Source organism: Bos taurus, chromosome X, assembly GCF_002263795.3.
Source record: "Bos taurus isolate L1 Dominette 01449 registration number 42190680 breed Hereford chromosome X, ARS-UCD2.0, whole genome shotgun sequence".
NCBI classification, from domain to species: domain Eukaryota; kingdom Metazoa; phylum Chordata; class Mammalia; order Artiodactyla; family Bovidae; genus Bos; species Bos taurus.
This window is the reverse complement of record NC_037357.1, coordinates 115,171,891-115,194,118: the sequence shown is the minus strand read 5'-3', so window position 1 is coordinate 115,194,118 and position 22,228 is coordinate 115,171,891.

The following is a 22,228-nucleotide window of genomic DNA, read 5'->3' as shown; positions in this document are numbered from 1 at the left end:
CAATTTAGGATGTGCATTTTAATGAAGAAAGTAGAGAAAATGCTAAATGATTTGAAGGAAAAAAATATATATATCTTCTATAACTTCTATAAGTGAGGGAACTTCTATAAGTGCTGTTTTTTCCCCTGTTCTTTAAAGAATGAAATAAAGTTATATGTAATGGACAGTACCAAATTCACACTGGCATTAAGATGTAAATGTTTTAAATAAGTGACATATTTTAATTTGAAATTTTGAGTCTAATATAAAATGCAAATTGCAATAGTCCTTAATGTAGGAAAGGGGAAAAATGTAGTGATTGAGTTTGGGGAAATTGTAAATTGGGCAGATCTAGCCAGCTGCAGTGATGAACAAGGCTTCCTTTATTATTGCTTCAAGAAAAGCTATTGAGTGACTAGCACAAAGTAGCTGCTTGAATGCAGGAATATCCAATATCCCTTTGAGAGGCGTATTTGATTATACATTTTCCCTTTACCCTCTTGTTTATAACTATCCAAGTACCACAAAATGTCCCCATGATCACTGTTGTTGTTATCCTTGGTGGTTTTTTTGTTTTGTTTTGTTTTGTTTTTTATCCTTAGGTGATGCTACTGACAACTACTGTTATCTATGTAAAATTATCTTTAGCAATGTTTTACTTTATACCTGATCCTGTTGTTCCTTTGTTTAAAATCCTCCTGTAAGTCCTATGTGCTTTACAGGATTAACTGTGAAAGGGCTAGCCTGACAGGCATTTTTTTTTTTTTTTTTTAACATTCTGACTCAAGAATTCTTTTTTAGCTTCATTTCACACTCTGGTCGAAATGACTTCTCAGCATGCATATTCTTTCACAGTGCTGAATACACACACACACACACACACACACACACACACAGGGACTTCTTGACAATAGCCTTCCCACTAGTTTCTGCCTGGAAAACTCTTACTCATCCTTCAATACCCATCTCAGTTGTTTCCTTTGTTAAGCCTTCCTCCACTTCTCCTACATATCTCCTCACCACCCAATGATCAGAATACAGATTCCTGCTAAAGCACTTATTTTACTCTAACTAGTTTATCTGTCTCTCTCTCCTATTCGAATGAAAGCTCCGGAAAGGCCTGAGACATCTCTGAAAAGCCTAGCCCAGAATACAGCACTCTGCATGATGGATGCCAGTGAATAGTTGGTTGATTGAATGAATGGATCTTCACTTGTGGATTTTGCACCACCGACAGTTGTGGGTGCCAATTCCATGTGCAGAGTTGGAAGCTGTTTGCAGCTCTTCCAGTTAGTTTTTTTGGTCTGCTAACACATTCTTGGTTGTGCACTCCTCACTGATAGGATTTTTCCCAACAGTACTTGGCTTGATTACAGTGTTCAAAATTGTTTTTCACCATGTCTGGATTTTTTTTTTTCTTTTTACCCTCTGCTCAACTTCATTCTCTCAGTTTCTGTACAGCTGACTGCTAGGACATCCTGTTGTCGCCCATACCCCTCCTTTGCCTTGCCCATCCAAGTAACTTTGTGACAAGAAAGGCTAGGAGACTGGCCAGTTTCCAGCATCTTGTTGCTGGTGATCCTGTATTACAGTAGGCATTTGAGTGGCGAACCTGGGCATGTTGCCACAGCCAGTAGTCAAGGTGAATGCATTCCAGTGCCAATAAGGACGAAGGCATGGAAGTAAATCTGTGCAGAATTGACTTTGTCAGTGCTTTCTAGTAAAAGAGGAGATTATACATGCAAAGTGCACTGGTAGCAGTGGGCATTACTTTGTTACTTGTAGTTCTAGATGAAAGAACACCAACATTCTTCACCTTAATTGCTCTTTTAGCGAGATGCTGATGTTAATGGAAACAACTACCCTGGTTGCCTGTGTAGTCTCACTCTGCTCAGGGACAGAGCGCTGAATGGTATATGGCCCTATAGGGCAGTGCTTCTTCAAATGGAATTGCATCAGGATCATCCAGGGGATTTTGAGTCCACAGATCTGGATAGAGTCAAGATTCTGAATTTCCGACAAACTCCTGGGTAATACCTTGATGCCGATCTCATTGGTCTGAGGACCTCATCTTGAGCCTCGAAGATGTAGGGGGGAAAATGTGCTCTTCTAAAAGCAGTGCAGGCTACTGGGTGTGCCCTATAAATGCTGGGTGGCTCAATGGTCCCACAGGATGACAAGCTCATGTGCTAACAAAAAATAAACGAGTTCCCCATCACCATGATGTGTTAGTGCCGATTGTTACTGGTGGTGGAAATGTCCCTGGGTTAGGATTCTCCCTCACACAGTGCTCTTTAAGTTCTTTGTGGAGAAGAGAAGAGGTTGACTACACCACTGCATCTTTGTTCAAAGTGATTTAGTGCATGAAAAGGACAACTCGCCCGTGGTTTGAATGTCTTTGTTGCAGAAGTGAACATCACTGGCCAAGAGCTTAGGGGGACTGGTAAATTTCCACAAGGTCACCTTTTTGTGCCTAACTCTGTGAGCTCCTGCTGTATGGGGTTGCTGTTTCTCAGGTGCTGGAGGTATGAAGAGGCCTCACACATAATGTCTTCCTTGAGGGAGTTTACAAATTATTCCATGAAAGGGACAGCTTTTTGAGGGTAGGGTTGTGCCTTATTTGTTTTTATATTTCCAAAAGTACATGCTTAGTAACTGCTTATTAACCAAAGTGTTGCTAGGACACTAACATAAGGAGAGGATATTTTTAAAGGTAAATCAGGACACAAATTTGCCACACGGTTAGCAGAGTTACAAAATGACATTTACATGCCACATCCAGTCTATAAAACAGTTTCCTAGTATTGTTTCAAAAACAAAATGTGACCTCGGGTTAAATGTTGTATTAGTACCGGTAGTATTCTGCTTGTCAGACCACAAAGACATCCTGGAATTTTAATTCTGTTTCTATGTGTAATATGATATACTCTTTGGATAGCCACAAAATTGGCCATGCAGCCAAACTTCTCATAATAGAAATGAGGGAAGCAGATCACTGTAGAACATGAGATAAAATGCTGTAAGGGCTAGAAAAATAAAGCAGAGATAATATAGTGGTCAGCAAATAGCTCATGGCCCAAATCCAACTCACCACCTGTTTTTGTAAATAAAGTTTTATTGGAACACAGCCAGCCCCATTCATGTTACCTGTGGGTGCTTTCATGCTACAGCTACAGAGTTGAGTAGTTGTATGACTCACAGAACCTGAAATCTATCTCTATAAGAAGGTTGCTCTCACATCTGGATGTGAGAATTGGGCATATCTGTGATGTGAGGTTGCTGTCACATCACGGACGTGACAGTTGGACTATAAAGAAACCTGAGCGCCAAAGAATTGATGCTTTTGAACTGTGGTGTTAGAGAAGAATCTTGAGAGTCCCTTGGACAGCAAGGAGATCCAACCAGTCCATCCTAAAGGAAATCAGTCTCAAATATTCATTGGAGGAACTGATGCTGAAGCTGAAACTCCAATACTTTGGCCACCTGATGTGAAGAACTGACTCACTGGAAAAGACCCTGATACTGGAAAAGATTGAAGGCAGGGGGAGAAGGGGATGACAGAGGATGAGATGGTTGGTATGACATCACTGACTCGATGGACATGAGTTTGAGTAAGCTGTGGGAATTGGTGATGGACAGGGAAGCCTGGAATGCTGCAGTCCATGAGGTCGCAAAGAGTCGGACATGACTGAGTGACTAAACTGAACTGAAGAAGGTTGCTGACCCCCTTAGAATCTAAGAAGTAGGTTCATATCTTTCTGTTTATTTTTTTTTCCTTAAGCTTTACTGGATTCAGTTGACATACACATTTTGTAAGTTTAAGGTGTACTAATATTTGTGGAGTTAAGATCACAGTTCAGACCAAAAAGAAGCCTTTGGGTTGTGCTTTTCCACTCTTAGTTCACTGTGATGTTGTGACTTATAATAAGAAATATAAAAGTTCTATCCTTTTAGAATAAACCAGTGACCTGCTAAGTAAAATGTTTCTCGGAGTTTTGTGAGCCTCTGGAGCAAATTAAGTGAACCTAAGGCAGAGCCATTGGAACCTCTGATCTAGAGCCAGTCCCTTAGAAACACAACCGGGACTTGGTTATTGGTGTCAAAAGCGCCAAGAGTGGCAGTGTCTTGTAAGATTTAAGATGGCCCTTTCCCTGTGGAATCAGAAACTATCTCCAAGTAGATAGTGTCAAAATTAAGTTGAAATGTAGGACACCCAGCTGGTGTCCAAGAATTGCTTGGTAATGTGGGGGAAACCTGCCCTCCCCACACTGATTTTGGGTGTGCAGAACCCAAAGATTAGGCTGGCCTTGGGGATTGTGCGAATTTTGTTACGCATACATGACAGAGATGGTAAGGAACGAAAATTTTATAAGCAAAGTCATGAAGATGCACAAGCTTTAGGCACTAGTGGGAAATGGCTAGGAAAGATGAACACATTTTACCTATGAAAATACATATTATCTCATTTTGTCTTCACAGCTGTTTCTTATGGTCAGTATAGCATTGTTGTCCTTAGGGAGTGAGAAGTTGAATTATATATAAGTTAAAAAGTTGAACCTAAAAACTCGAATGCTTGTTTTAATGCCAATACTGTCAACTATACTCTGGGCAAATCTCAATATTTCTGCCTGTCAGCTTGGAAGATGAGGGGCCGTGCTAGTTTGTGCTCTGTTTAGTCGCTCAATCATGTCTGACATTTTGTAGCCCCATGGCCTGTAGCCCGCCATGCTCCTCTGTCCATGAGATTTTTCCGGCAAGAATACTGGAGTGGGCTGCCATTTCTTTCTCTAAGGGATCTTCCAGACCCAGGGATGGAGCCTGAGTCTCCACCAGCATCTCTCGCATTGGCAGGCAGATTCCTTACTACTGAGCCACCTGGAAAGCCCGTTCTAATCTTGATCTGTGATTCTTAAATGTGTGGAGGGTATCACTGTTTTTATTTTATTTGGCTGCACTGGGTCTTAGTTGCAACACTCAGTATCTTTAGTTGCTATATGCAAATTCTTAGTTGCAGCCTATCTAGTTCCCTGACCAGGGATCGAACCTGGGCCCTCTGCATTGGGAGTGTGGAGTCTTAGCCACTGGACCTCAAGGGAAGTCCTAGTATCATTGTTAATAATAGGAACTTATATGCTTTAGAGATCTTGGAGTGGGATTTGAGAGTGAAAGGAAAGGGGAACCCAGCTTAAGTGGAGAACCAGTGCTCCGTCTAGAAAATGGCTCAAGTTACTTTTATTTTAAGGTTAGACTTAAATAAAATGACATACTTAATTAGTGTCTGAGCTGGAATTAGAAAATGATCCTCATGACTTTGGGGCCTGTGTTACTTGTTCTCCATACTAGATTCGATAATCAGCGATGTGGCACTAGTTGCACTCTGAAAACGGATTTTACCAGCGGGAAATGAGGAATGTGGTAGACCAGTGGTTTTTCAAATCTTGGTGAAAATGATAATCCCCTGGTCAGCTTTACTAAAATGCTGATTCCTTGACCAAATGTGAAAGATGGTGATTCAGACGCTCTTCTTAGAGCCAGGGAACCTGCATTTAAAAAGTCTGAGTGGAAACATGATGAAGGTGGTCCTTAGGATTCATTTAGAAGAGTAGTGGCTTTGCTGTGTTTTCTTTCCTTTTGGACAGTAGCTCTCCACTGAAATTCCTGTAGTACGTTGGTTGAAGACCTCACCTATTTCTAGCCATTTCTCCAGAGATGACTGACTGGTGCTGACCCATTCACATTACTTTGCCCAGTTCCACAGAGGTCTGTGGAGTGTTCATAAATGAGATGAGAGTTGAGGAGTCAACTGTGGCCAAGGGACAAAAGGTAGTTCTCTGACCTTCTCTGATTTTCTCATTGCCGTAGTCTTAACTCGCTGAGCTAACCAGCCACAGTTCTATTGGAACTCACCATGGAGACAGATTAATTTTAACTCTGAGAGAACATGGGCTTTTTAACACAAGTTAAATTTAGGCTGGCACAGAACATTACAGAAGCGTTAGGTCCTCAGAAATTTATTTTAGCAGCTCCCAAACTTTGAGCTGCTACTAATGTATGCTCCTCAGACTTTCTCCTGGTCACTCTCACCTTTTCTTCTTCCTCTGATCACTGAAATAGAGAAGGTAGGACTTCACCAGCGGGAAACAGGTCATCTGTGACCAAGTTTCTCCTAAAAGATCACATTGAAAGTTAATGGAAAAATTAGGCCATATGTCTTGGGCTCTTATGTAGACCCTAAGTTTTTGTGCTTGTTGGTGTTTTTTTTTGGATGAAGATTTTTACCTTAAAGGAATATCAGATATATTCTGAAATAAATTTGCGCAAAACAAATGCTCTGAAAGTTGACCACATGGAAAAATTTGGAGGTGAAAATACTGCATGGTTCCATCTGTAATAGTTTTTATTTTTCCTGGAACCAAAGAGAGTACACACACATACACACAACTCCTACCTTTAGCAGATATTTCATTAAAATCCTACACAATTTAAATGTTATGGGACTTTCTCAAACAGAGAAATTAAAACGATACCTTATTATCTTTCACTGAAAGACTGCTAGTTGGCGTTGATAATTTTTCATACTTATGATTAGAATATGGATTTTTAAAATAAATTTAATGTTTTTCAGTGATGGAATCATGTCTAGCATAAGTGGGTTTGTATATTGTAGGCTTGGTTGTTTGGATGACCAAAATTTATTTCTCATATAGATTTGGTTTTCTTCCACAGTTCTGGCTCTTAGGTTCTAAAACCCTTGGCATTTCCTAGTGATAGGGGTGATAAAGGTCTTTTTTATGTTAATGAAGTGACTTTAGGAAAGTGCCTTAGGAAGGGGGCTGGTTGCCAGGGGAACCACCCAGGTGGTTGTTGAGTTGGAACATTAAGTTCCACCCTTGACCTCTGTGAGGGAGTAGGGGGAAAGGCACTTTGTATCTAACACCAAAGGCAATCGTGCATTTGTAAGGAAGCCTCCTTAAAGACCCAGAAGGGTGGGAATTTGGAGAGCTTGAAAGTAGGGGCGTGGGTTCTGAGAGCTTCTGGGTTGGTGCATGCAGGGAAACTGTACTCTTTCCCCATGCCTTGCCCTTTGCATTCCAACCATCTGGCTGTTCTTAAATATTTGGGGTGGGGGGTGTTTCTGATTTTTTAAAATATTTATTTTTGTTTATTTATTTGACTGCACTGGGTCTTAGTTGAGGCAGACAAGGTCTAGCTCCCCAACCAAGGATCGAACCTAGGTCCCCTGCGTTAGGATCAAAGTCTTAGCCACTGGACCACCAGGCTGTTGTCACCTGGCTGTTCTGAATTGTATCCTTTTATAATAAACTGCTGATCTGTGAGTAAAGGGATTTCCTGAGTTCTGCAAGCTGCTCTAGCAAATTAATCCAACCAAGGAGGGGAGTCATGGAAACCTATTTATAGCCAGTTGGTCAGAAGTACAGGTATCAATTATAATTGGCATTTGAGGTATGGGGGTCCAGGGTGGTCGTGTGGAGTGAACCCTTAACCTGTGGAATCTAAAGCAGTCTCCGGTAGATAGTGTCAGAGTTGAGTTGAATGTTAGGACATCCAGTTAGCATCTGGAGAATTTCTTGGTGATAGGAAGAAACATAGCTCCACACCTTAAAATTAGTACCAGAATTCCTTTTTAGCGTTCTACAATAGTATTGGGAACCAGAAGGTGAAATGTAAAAGGCTGGTGATAATGGGCCAAGTATGATCCATATGGCAGTATGCATTAATGTTTCAAAAATACTTATACATTAATTAGTAGTAAATTGCAAATACTAAATAAATTACAAATATTGATAAATCTGAAGTAAGAGAAATTTTGAATGTTTGAAAGATTGACCTCTTTAAGCTACATTACAATACTAATTGTAGTTTGTTAAGGTTGACGGCATGAGAAGCCATTGCTTGAGATCCCAGCTCTGTGACCTTGAGCACCTTATATAAACTCTGCTGTCTGTCTCCTCTTCTAAAAAATGAATGAAACTACTCATAGGGTTGATATGAGGATTAAAGCAGAGCATATATGTAAAAGGGTTAGTGCAGTGTAGTATACAGCAAGTGATTACTAAATGTTAGAAATGAGCAATATTTTAACCATGTTTTCATAATTTTCTTTCTAAAAAGCAGTTGTCAAGGTTTATATTGCTTTCATTGAAATACTTTATTTCTATTGTGCATATAAACATATGCATTCATTTGTTAAAGTCAATTAATAAAAAATATGTGTAACCACATTTTCGAAACAGCCCTATAAATAATAAACAGACTTCTAAGTTCTCAACAGAATGATAAAAGCTATCTACAGGCCCTTGGCCTGCTGAGTTTCCCTATGAAGCCAATAGCTCAGCCAACCTCTCAAAGGCCACAGAAGCTTGAAAGTCAGACACTGTATGTGTAGGGCTCACCTCCAGATTTAACTTGTAAATGCAAGCCACTTAGATCTGTAGCTATCTCCATTGCTGTGAGATATGACACATCTACATTTGACACATTGACAATATGGGAAAGTTAGTGATCATACCCAGATCTACCAAATTAAAGGCAGAAATGAAGGTGAAACAAATATCAACTCTTAGTGATAGAAATTGATTGTGATGCCCTAGCCAGGTCTTTTCCACTGGTCTTCAAGCTGAATTATACTTAAAATATCTAAAACACTTAAAATAATAATCATAGCAATGGTAATAATAATTCTGTTTTAAGGTCATATTTATCAGTGGTTCTTTATTGACATAAATCTTTATGAAAGTAAAGGTCCCAAGTGGCGTTTCTTTCTTCCATTTCCTTGATTTTACTATTTGAGAAAGGAGTACCCCCAGGAGATCTGACAGATTCACATAATGGAGGTTCAGATGGTTGATTCCCATGTCAGGTGGAAATATATTAGAAGCACTATGAACTCTCAGACAGATTGTGCTTGTGGTTTTCCCAATGTCTGTTGGGTTTATCATTTTGTCATAAAATTAAATTAGAAGGTTCTGGTAAAGTAGATCTCTCACAAACCCTGTTGGTTACCACTTCCATATTTTGGTGGGTGTTTGCTTACAAATTGATTTATATTAATACCTAGATCTTTGTACAGATCGTAGGAGCTTGACAGTTATTTTCTAGAATTTACATTAAAAAGCCTCATGGTTTTCTATTTGTAGTAAAGGCATTTTTCTCTTCATAAGTAAGCATTTTTCATAAGTCTTTACTCCTTTGTCCCTGTAGAAAAATATTTAACTTCAGTTGGAATGGATTTCAATGTAAGGTAAACAATTACTGTATAAAAAAGAGATATCTGTAGCTAAATCCACAATGGAAGGAAATTGATGAGAATGCACAGAGAGCTGAAAAATATAGAACTGCATTGATCATAGGGAAGTGCTCATAAATTGTGAAACTTTACAATTTTCTCTCTTTTCTTCCCTTGAAATTTGCATTGCTTTTGTCCTGGGGGATTCAAGACGTGCCACAGAAAAGTTAAAAACTTTAAGTAGTGTTTTAACTATCTGGAGAATAAAACACAAAAACTAAGAGTAATAATGTTAGAGGAGGAGGCAGCAGAAAGGAACAGAGAATAGGAGCAAAAGGCAAAGCAAAGACGACTGGATGGAAAAAGGTTACATCTTCAGTTGCTACAGCAACTGAGTCATCTTAGTCTGCTTTTATAAAATCTTATTTGAATTTGGCAGTGGTGGCCCATCCTACCACTTGCCACCTCTAACACTAGTTATAAACTCATTTTGGACAGGGGACTATCAGACAAATCCCTACTGCTTACCACATTGTTGTTATCTATGGTTGGGCTTCCCTGGTAGCTGAGATTGTAAAGAATCTGCCTGCAGTGCAGGAGACCTGAGTTCAATCCCTGGGCTGGGATGATTCCCAGGGGAAGGAAATGGCTACCCACTCCACTATTCTTGCCTGGAGAACTCCATGGACAGAGGAGCCTGGTGGGCTACAGCTCATGGGTCACAAAGAATCGGATATGAATGAGTAACTAAGCTTGCATATTCTATCTGTGGTTACTTTCCAAATTCTATTGGATAAATGAATATATGATAATCCTGTTAATATTTTTTATTCTTGAAATGTTTCATCTCTCCCACAGATTATCAATATGTCTTTTTCTTTGCAATAAGGATAATAAGAGTACTGACATCAAAGATTTGCCTTAAGAATTAAGAGTTGGCTTCGATAGAGGACCTGCTGCACAAGTTAGCTCGTAGAAGGACGTGCAGGCGTTTTCAGTCGTGTTTGACTCTTTGCGACGTCATGAGCTGTATTTTGCAAGACTCCTCTATCCATGGAATTTTCTAGGCAAGAATACTAGAGTGGGTTGCCACTTTCTACTCCAGGGGGTCTTCCCAAGCCGGGGATCCAACCCTAGTCTTCTGCGTCTCCTGCATTGGCAGGTGGATTCTTTGCCACTGCGCCACCTGTTGCTTGGTAGGTGGAAGTTGCTGCTTAGAAAGCATTTTCAAAGACATCACTTCTTTGTAAACCATAGTTTTAAGGAGATAAGGACTTTGACTATCCAATTGAACTTGAGAAATACAAATGACTATAAGCAGGGCCTTTCCTCTGCTTTGTCTGGAGTAGTTATAGAAATGAACTAATATTTTGAAATTTCGTATGTTAATAGATTCAAGTAATTTGCCAGGGAAGGAGACAGTGGATAAATCATCTTTCTGTTCAACTCTCGAAATTTTGCAAAGCATTTTAATAGAATTCTCAAAATGAGGAGGCAAGTTCGTCTCATGTTTATTAATTCTGTCTATATATCACTAGCAGTCTCTATGCCATTCAACTATCCAGTGCACTTGGGAGGCTACTTAAAAAATGTTAGATTACAAAGTGGTTTAGGTCACCCTCCCATGTTTTTGACATCTTCATTTTTCTGGAATCTGCAGGCCAACACTCCAAGAACAGTTATCTTTTTTTTCCCCCACATATGTCTCTTCTGGGGTATGATTCTACTTATCTCTGAGATATTTCAGTGGTATAGTTTTTACAAACAGGATTTTGTCATGATTTTCTTTTATGCTTTAGACTTGAAAGTGAATTTCTTCAGGGATAGTTATGTCTTACTTGTTCAAGATAGGAAACATATAACTATTTGAGTTTTCTATGCTATGTCGATACACAATGGTTCTAAACAGAAGTATTAATATTAGGTTGGTGCAAATATAATTACGGTTTTGGACCGTGGATTTTAAATCATTATAACCAGGGTCAAACACATCTTTATTCATCAAAATAGGAACCATTACAATCGAAACTTTTTGTCAACGAGAAATAAGTTGGTTTATTCCTATAGCATAAAAATCCATGCTTCAGGATTGGATGAACTCTTGGAAAGCATTTTCTGCTTCCTGCTGGTTGTGAAAATACCACTTGCATTTTCCCTGCAAAAAGTTGAGACGCTTGAAAAAGTGGTAGTCGGTTAGTTGGTGAGAGGTCAGGTGAATATAGCAGATGAAGCAAAACTTCATAGCCCAATTTGCTCAACTTTTGAAGCATTCATTATGTGACATGTGGTGGGGCGTTTTTGTGGAGAAGAACTGGGCCCTGTCTGTTGACCAATACTGGCTGAAGGTGTTGCAGTTTTCGGTGCATCTCATTGATTTGCTGAACATACTTCTCAGAGGTAATGGTTTCTCCTGGATTCAGAAAGCTGTAGTGGATCAGACAGGCAGCAGACCACCAAACAGTGACCTTGACATTTTTAGTGCAAGTTTGGCTTTGGGAAGTGCCCTGGAGCTTTTTCTCGGTCCAACCACTGAGCTGGTTATTACTGGTTGTCATAGAAAATCCACTTTTCATCACAGGTCACAATCCGACTGAGAAATTGTTCGTCGTTGTCTCATAGAAAAAAAGAAAATGACACTTCAAAATGACGATATTTTTGATTTGTAGTGTCTGCTCATGAGGCACCCATTTATCGAGCTTTTTTACTTTTCCAATTTGCTTCAAATGCCGAACAACCCTAGAATGGTTGACATTGAGTTCTTGGGCAACTTCTCATGTAGTTTTGAGAAGATCAGCTTTGATGATCCTCTCAATTGGTTATTGTGCTTCTCATCTTCTAGGCTTTTGTCTCCTTTGCAAAACTTCTTGAACCACCACTGCGCTGTATGTTCGTTGGCAGTTCCTAGGCCAAATGTTTTGTTGGTATTGCCAGTTGTCTCCACTGCTTTATGACCTATTTTGAACTCAAGAAAATTGCTCTAATTTGCTTTTTGTCTAACATTATTTCCATCAGTTCAGTTCAGTTGCTCAGTCGTGTCCGACTCTTTGCAACCCCATGAATCGCAGCACGCCAGGCCTCCCTGTCCATCAGGAACTCCCAGAGTTCTCCCAAACTCATGTCCATCGAGTCAGTGATGCCATCCAGCCATCTCATCCTCTGTCGTCCCCTTCTCCTCCTGCCCCCAATCCCTCCCAGCATCAAGAGTCCTTTCCAATGAGTCAACTCTTCGCATGAGGTGGCCAAAGTACTGGAGTTTCAGCTTTAGCATCATTCCTTCCAAAGAAATCCCAGGGCTGATCTCCTTCAGAATGGACTGGTTGGATCTCCTTGCAGTCCAAGGGACTCTCAAGAGTCTTCTCCAACACCACAGTTCAAAAGCATCAATTCTTTGGCGCTCAGCCTTCTTCACAGTCCAAGTCTCACATCCATACATGACCACTGGAAAAACCATAGCCTTAACTAGATGGACCTTTGTTGGCAAAGTAATGTATCTGCTTTTTAATATGCTATCTAGGTTGGTCGTAACTTTCTTTCCAAGGAGTAAGCGTCTTTTAATTTCATGGCTGCAGTCACCATCTGCAGTGATTTTGGAGCCCCCCAAACAAAATAAAGTCTGACACTGTTTCCACTGTTTCCCCATCTATTTCCCATGAAGTGATGGGACCAGATGCCTTCGTTTTCTGAATGTTGAGCTTTAAGCCAACTTTTTCACTCTCCTCTTTCACTTTCATCAAGAGGCTCTTTAGTTCTTCACTTTCTGCCATACGAGTGGTGTCATCTGCATATCTGAGGTTATTGATATTTCTCCCGGCAATCTTGATTCCAGCTTGTGCTTCTTCCAGCCCAGCGTCTAAAGTAAATATAAAATAAACAGCAAGTAATGTCATTAGCAGCAAAAAAAAACAACAAAAAAACAAAAAAAAAAAACAGTGAGAAATGTACATTGAGATGATATACAACATAACTACATTTATTTTGAATGTATCGCAGTATCAAACAACAAATTTCAACAATGCAAGAACCACACTTTTGTACCAGCATAATAACAGTATCGTGCCCTCCAGTCTTGATCTTAAATAGTGAAAGAATGAAGATTGAGTATTTGCAGTAGGTTAACATATACAATATGTGCATTACTAAAAATACTATATTTTCAATGTATTATAATATGATTAGATATTTGAACAAAAAAATCTCTTAGGAGACTCATGGTGCAGGGAAGTTATCTTTACAACAGTGGTCATTATGTAGTACTCCACCATGACTTTGGTTTAATTGTACTTTCTGGTGATCTGAGTAACAAAAGTTGCTTTACTTGGATTGGACCAAATGAATATCTGAGCAAGAGCAAATTTCATTTTCAGCAAAATTACCAGGGGAACTTAACAGTAAAAATATTTTTATCAACTCTTTATTTCATATTCTAAGATAATCAATGTTATGTTTCAATTTCTTTTTAACAGAATTTGAAAGCCAGATTCTACATGAAGCCACTCAAAGGCTTTTTTGATTAGACTACAACAGGGAAGAAGGGACCCCATGTTTCTGAAAATAGTTTATATTCTATAATATAATAATAATTTAATAATAATATAATATATATTATATTATATAAAAATTATATATATTATTACATATAAATATATTATATATAAATTATATATATTATATACAAATATATAAATTATATATAATATATTTATATATAAATATAATGATATAATAATATAATATATTATATAATATATGATATTATATTGTGGGTGGTGAAGGGGGGTGGGATATTTATAGAACATGGATCAGGGACTTAGCCAGAATATAATTCTGCTGGCTTCACCTTCTCCCTCTGCCCCCAGAATATCTCAGAAAAGCAAGAAGAGGTAAAGTGGCTGAGAAGGGCCAGTGTATATGTGACCCCTAAGATCTACTCAAAGAGGTTTGCAGGTCCATTTGTACATCTTGATGTACACATCAGAGACTCAGTAGATAATTTTACTCACTAAGATACAGGTTTTATTTATCTGATTTTAACAGATGCAATAAAAGTTATTTAAATTAATCTTTACCATATGGCTGTCTTATCCTTTATATTATTTTGTACATTTTCAGATCTATAAAAATGGTGGTGGTAAATAGAGAACATGATGTAAAATGTCAACCTTCTTCTCTTTTAAAGAGATTGGAATAGATGATGGCATTGTTTAATTGAGTTGTACCACATTAATACCAATAGCTAAGTGTGGCCTATAATATTTATGGAATAATTCTGATCGTATAACCTCTTCATATGATCGATGCATGGTTTACAAAAAGGATTATCCAATTGAGCTAAGTAAGGTTTAACATTCTTTTTCTATGGGTACCTGACTTACAAGTTAACTTGCATTGTTTTTATTAACTTGTCTGCGTTGTACACATTACACTTTTTTTTTTTGCTGATCCAGTCTAGTCCTGCAGTCACATATCAGTACATTTTCTTAGAAGATTAATTCTAGGAAATATTCTGAGGTAAAAAAAGGAAAAGCTTCTTTGATCAATTAACTTTGGAGAAAGCTGAATTCTGTCTCCTACTTGGATATTTGTAAGGGACAAAAGCATAACTAAAGGCTCTGAGAAATCCTGCACTTAAAAACAATACCACTGAAGCATTTTTAACCCAATGTTTCCTGGATGTGTTTGACTATGGTACATACTTTCTTTTTCCATAATGCCTTGTTACATCCTACTGAATTTTGGGAAATGCCAATTTAGACATTCAACATGATTATACAAACCTGATTTTACCTAGGTATTTTTACTGAAATAAATCTTATTACATAAAAGAAGGTTTGTAAGAAATATGTTGCATTTCAATGCTTTCTTAGATAGCTTTCATTCCATCTTACCATATCACTTGGAAGGACCTTGTTCATCTCAGTATAGTTACCAGTCTTCCTCTCTGCATTCCTGGCTTCTTTCCAAGGAATAGATCTACATTGTGGTTTTTCAGACTTTTTGCCTCACCTCAAGTCTATCACCTCAAGGTTCATCTCTTTTCCTCTGGGAAGAAGATGAGGAGCAGTCAGGAAGCGATGAGCTCTGTGTGGTCTCAAACCCATTGGAATTCTTGCTTTCTAAGCAGTTCTGCCCCTACCCTCAATCCTTCCTTCTATTTATTTTACAGTAGACTTTGATGGCTCATTTAACCCAAAGCTGAATTCATTCTCCTTTGTGTTCAGAGAGGGCTTAATCCTCCAAAGCTCCAAGCTGTTGAGAGAACAGATTTCCATTCCTTCTTTCCGATTTAGTACAGAGGAAAAGAAAACAACTTACATTTCCATATTAAAAGAGTCTGAACATATTTAGACCATTATATAAATGAAAAGGCATCACCTTCATTTATCTTTTGCTTTTACGTGACTTTGTCCTGGGCCGTCTCTAAAGTCACAGCACTCTCCCCCTTTCCTGCTAAACTCCAGCCAATCAGGTTTTCCCGTGTTTCACACTGACTGTTCCTAGAAATATAAGGTCTCAGGTTAAATATCAACTCCTTGGAGAAGTCTTCCCTAACTACCAGACCGAAGTGCTGTCTATACCTAGACCCTTACTACAATATCACCATATCTTAATTCTCTGCTTTGCACCTATTATTTTTTTCATATTTTATTATCTTTTTGTCTCTCTCCAGGGGGATCAAAGTTCCATGAGAGGTGCGACATTATATTGTTCTCCACTGCTTTCCCAGTGCCTAATACAGTGCCAGGAAATAATACAGATGCCACAGATAATTAATGAATGAATATTTGCTTTTGCATATCTATTATTTTCTTTTCTATTTCTTGGGCTTCTTTACTGGAAAGTTCAGCCACTCATTGCACTCATACCCTGCATTGTTTCCACCTCCTTCATCCTCTCTGACTTCTCTCGCACCATTCCAGCCATTCCATGTAATAGTCCACCTTCCTTTCTTAGGTCTAATTCCATGGTTCCTCTGAGAGTCTGAGTTAATCTTCCTTGTCATTTTATATTACACTGCCTTGGAAACTGCCTTCTTTCCTAGACTTAAAATTTACTTCTGTGGCAAAAACCTTTCTATATAATCTTCTTTGATACTGAAAGCTTACTCAGGTGGGATTCTAGCCTAGTTAAACTGAGATTGGGACTTGAATCCATGGGCTGGGACTTGAACCCATTGTCTTTTGATTAGAATTACTTACCTGGTGTCAGCACTTATTGAAACTCAGGTTTTTTTATGTCTTAGCACAGAAGGAATTCAGTAAGAGTCAACATGATAGGCAAGAAGTAGCTTTATTAATATAGATGCTTGTGAGGGATACAGGCAGGCAGGCAGGGGCACTCTGCCCCAAGAACTAAGTGCAAAAGCAGGTTTATTTAGAGCGATACATTTTCCATAGACAGAATGCAGCCTGTCTTAGAAAGTGAGAGCGGTCCCAAAATATGGGGTGGTTAGTTTTTATAGGCTGGGTACTTTCATAGGCTAATGAGTGGGAGGATTATTACAACTATTTGGGCAAAGGGTGGGGATTTCTGGGAGTCGGGGCACCACTCACTTTTTGGCCTTTTATGGTTGGCCTCAGAATTATCATGGCACTTGTGGGTGTTTCATGTAGATGCTAGTGTATTACAGTAAGTGTGTAGTGAAGCTCACTGGAACAAGGCCCACTGGAAGTTGAATCTTCCGCCATCTTGGACCTGGTTGTTTCTGACCAGTTTATGTCATATCCTAAACAGCTCTGCTGCTGCTAAGTCGCTTCAGTTGTGTCCAACTCGGTGCAACCCCAGAGAGGGCAGCCCACCAGGCTTCCCCGTCCCTGGGATTCTCCAGGCAAGAACACTGGAGTGGGTAGCCATTTCCTTCTCCAATGCATGAAAGTGAAAAGTGAAAAGTGAAAGTGAATTCGCTCAGTCGTGTCCGACTCTAGCGACCCCATGGACTGTAGCCCACCAGGCTCCTCCGTCCATGGGATTTTCCAGGTAAAAGTACTGGAGTGGGGTGCCATTGCCTTCTCCTATCATCCTTTTAAAGGTTTTGCCCTAACACCCCTTGCATTCTGTCTCACGATTTCTCTCTTCTCTACTTTGTTGCTGCAATGCTAGCCAAAACTTCTAGTTAATTCTTGTTTTCTTACTGTTCAATATATATTGTATCTTTAAGCAGGTGAGGAACATCTTGAGGGCAGGAGCCATACCATATCCTTCTTTAATTATTTTTAATATCACCCAAGAGATTTCTTGAATTCATGAATATCTTGAATTCATGTCATCTGTTTGATAAATATATGCATGTTCATAAATAGACAATACATACTGAAAAACACATTAGTATTAATTAATGATCTTAGATGAGCCACTTATATCACACACTCATATGACTAAAATTAGGAAGGAAGAAGAAAGTGACAGATCTCTGTATGACACCCTTTTCTTGCTTTCATGTCTTTCTTTGGACAGAGCTGATTCCTATTATGGTTTTCAACACAATTAAGACATTTAAATATATACCTTTAAATGATAAAAGTATGTAAGAATTTTAAACCACATTGAGAAAAGAGTCTAAAAAACATAGTCTATGGGTAAATTATTTTCTTAAATATTTTTCCATCTTTAGTCTTCTGAAATTAGGATGTATTACTTTGATCTAGGGGAAAAGACAATTTTCCTAACAATTTTGCACATAGTATCCTGTTCTGCCATTTCTTCAGATATAGTAATCATTTAAAGTTATTGCTACCCTAAGAAGTTCATGTTTGTGGTAATAAATCAAACAGTACCAAATTGTACCAAATAAAACAATGAAATGATCTTTTCCTGTGTAACACATTTATTCCTCTAAACTACAAAGATTTTATTCATGGATTGTTTAAAAATAAACAGAAGACAAATGGAAGCCAACAGCAGCAATATATATTTCTCTCTAAAATTTTATCTACATGATCATAAAATTCATTTATGCTTTTTATTAATCAGTCAGAAAAGTAATCTTGTCAGCAAAAGTGGATTATAGTTTTATCACAAAGTTTATAAAAGAAACCATTAGGACCTATAAGTTTTTAAATTTTTTTAGTGAATATTACTTGGGGGGTAAAAAATGCAGTTGTGTAGACAAGTGAATTGATTCTCATCACAGTTTTCTGTGAATTAAATCACAAAACTTAATCACTAGCCAAAGACTTTTAAAGGCTAAAATTCTATTTGTGGTTGAAGATCAAATCTGAGCACACTACTAACTATTGGTTTGTTTTTTTCACATTCAATTTTCAACTCTTGATTCTCAATTTCTTAAACAATAATTAAGTCATTTTGAAAAGCCTATCACTTTAACATTAAAAAAAAACTTAGATCATAGTATCCAGTCCCATCACTTCATGGCAAATAGAAGTGGAAAAAGTGGAGATATATATATATGTATATAAAATTGCTTTTTTGCTAACTGTATTCACTGGGTTTCCCTATAAGGGCAATGCCATAAAAACATCCATTTCAGGGCTAGTCAGGTCAGAATCTCTGAGAGTCATTATATTGCCTATGCATCCTTTATCCTTGTCAAATTATGATGTTTTCATTTCTCCTTATACAGATCAAAGAAAGAACTGTTAAGTATGGATAAAGTTACAAATTGTGTTGTATCAGCTATGGAACTTGAGGAATTTATTGCAAGAGTATTCTGTACTGTCCTGGCACTAGGTCAGAAGTCATTTTCAGTAAATTAATTGATGTTACTCAGTGTGCCTTAAAGCCAGATGGACAGCATCAGGCAGGAGACTTGCAGAAGTCTAAAACCTCAGCACTAATGATATAGAAAGTGCGGCTTTATCACCTGCATACTTTGCATTGTGCTGATAGAAAGGAGAATGGAAGAAAAAGAGAAGAGTGGATTATGGCTCAGATGGTAAAGTGTCTGCCCACAGTGTGGGACACCCAGGTTCGATCCCTGGGTTGGGAAGATCCCCTGGAGAAGGAAATGGCAACCCACTACAGTACTCTTGCCTGGAAAATTCTATGGACAGAGGAGCCTGGTAGGCTACTGGGGTCACAAAGAATTGGACATGACTGAGCAACTCCACTTTCATACCTTTTATCTCAAAACTTGAAAAGTCTGCCTTTAGGAGATGGTACCCTTGTGTCTAAATGACACAGCAGAATAGCAAATGCAAAGTTCTCTGTTCAAACACATCCTATATATATATATATATATACACACACACATATATATATATATGTATATATATATATATTTCTTTGTCATGGATCATTTACCAGCTGCTGGAATGATTTTACATATCCTTTAAGTTAACAGGCAGTACAAAAAAAAAAAAACCTTTGAGGCTGCATTTAGAAATTCTTTAGTGTCAACTAACATGGAGGACATTCAGTACTTGTTTCATTTCTTGCTGTGATGCCCTGTTACCACAAAGATACAGAAGCTGTTTCCCTTCAAGTGTGTAAAGGAAAAAATCATTTGAACATTTCATATATTTTAGGAAGAGTTTAAATAATAGGGTCAAATATTTCAATTTTGTACGTATCACTTTTTCCCTATCCTTGCTTTTCTCTCTCCTCAATTTTGTTCTCTTTTAGTATTTTTCAGTTCATTGTGACTATTTACAATAGAATTTGTGATGAAATGGTCCTTTTACCTTTTTTCTTCCATGACTACATCTTCAACAAGTGGGGAAACCAAACAAGATACTACATGTTTAATTTCTTTTCTTTCCATTTTATTTCTTAGGAGATGAAGACACTCCCCCAATTTACAACATCTCCTTGTTTCCTACAGCATCCTTTTTGTTGAAGGTCCACTGTATTTTTAGCCAAAACTTTGTTAGACAAATTATAACTCAGTCATGCCAACCCTCAGACGTCCACTAGCCACTCCTCCCTTTTCCGCTACCCACAATGACACAACACACACACACACACACACACCAAACTCATTTCCTCTTCAGTGCCTGATGGTTATGTCCTTTTCTTACCACCCCCCATTTATTTCTCACCATCAGACCATTTCCATTTTACTGAATTTTTCCTTGGTACTCATGTCAAACTTCAAATCTTCTCATCAACTCCATGAAGTTTGTATCCATTTCCCACGAGGAACCTCTCCTTTGTCTGACCTCTGAATTTATAGTCTGTAACACAGCACAGAGTACTAAGCAATACACCTGATTTTATTACTTGTTTAGCTGTTTTGTATATGTTGGTTTTTAGATTTCCTAGTGACTCTAACCCAAGAGTTGGTATAGAGTTCTTAAATATTAAGTCTTTACAGATCCATTGTTGCATACTTTCTAACCTTTTTTGAGAATAAGTGTCACCATGAATGAAGTAAGAGTCCTCATTTTGGCTGTGGGGCATGGCATATAGTATTTTAGTTGGGACATAAATAAATGCCCTGAGAGAGGATGGGATCACTGGAAAGTCCTACTTGCAGATAAGCGAGAAGCAGAGTCTCTAGAATGTAACTTATTACCTGGATATTAATGATGAAAAGGAGTGGCCAGAGAACGACTTTCCCCTTCTCAATTGCATGCAGCACTGTAACTAAGTGACTTCTGGTAGATCAAAGAGACTATTTTGGGGATTCCTGCTCACCCATCTCCTCTGTGTTTTCAGGGCTGCTGTAGAGCTGTTAGAACAGTGAACTGATGCTTTCTGACTTGCCAAACAGTGGGAGCTTTCTATTTAAATAGTTATCCCTTAGAAGAGCTATATTAGGGAGCTCAAAGGAAAGGATTTAAGGGCCCACACAGAGTAGAGAGGCAGCAGATCAGCCACCTACTGGGCCCTTGTTCCTTCGAATGCTTCAAACTCCATATTTGTAAGGCAGCCGGCCTCTTGCTCACTGATCTGTGTGCTCCTCACCTGGCCTTTGGTGTTTGGCAAACACATGGGAGGGGCAGCTCATCACTGCTGTCTCACTTGTCTCTCGTTGTCCTAGGTGAGCAATACCATACCGCCCAGTGGGCAGAGAGCCCGGCGTTCTGCTGGCACCCCGGGGACGTGAGCACAGAAGGAGCTCTCTTCAGGGCAAGGAAACCAAATATCCAGATTTAGCATGTGCTTGTTTTCCAAGTGACAGATAAGTAAAAACGTCAGTAGACTAAGGAACCAAAAAAAGTTACCAGAGTGTCTATTTTTCACCAAGCATCTAGATAGATGCTTTCATGTACCTTTATTAAGATGATTCATTCAAATTCCATTTAGTCATAATGCCAGTTGTGCATTTTGATAATAAGGGAATCAACTACTTCCGCTAGAGAAATTGGGATTATTTCCCTAGCTTTTAAGCACACAAGAACTTTATTATATCCAGAGGATATTTATGCTCTAGTGTCGCTGTTGTAATTTATTGCTCTTATAACCATACCATGGAAGACAGACTCATACCAAAGAAGACACAGAAAATATGAGTTACAGTTAAGACATTCACCACCCTGCCAGATAAAGGTTTTTTTTTTTTTTTTCTTTCTAAATCTCATTGAAACCTGGTATTCAGAAGTAGGCCAGAAAAAATAGGCCTACCTATCCACTCAGACATCTCTTTTTGTGTTATCATTAAACATCTCCTAGGAGACAGCTAGTTCTATTGTGGGCCGACATAGATTATTCCACTTCATTTTGTTTCTTTTTTATTATATGTACATTATTATGAACTATTTTAAATAGAAATAAAAGATAGAAAAATAAGAAAACTCAACACTTAGGTTTAATAGATGTTACATGTTGTTGAATCTTCTCCAGATTTCTTTCTTTCTTTTTTTTTTTTAAGTGAATGGATGTTAAAGATCCATTCTTTAACATCACTGCTATTACTTCTCTTTTCAGCCCTTTCTTTTCTATTCTGTTTCTTGTATATTTATTACATACAGGGCTTATAATCTTTACAGAAGCTGATTTCTTCCTTAACTCCAGGACCAGCTCCTGACTTTCTTAGGCAGTCTGCAACAGGGCAGCTCAGACAACTCCTACTGTGATGGGTGTCAAACTTAATTGACCCTCTTA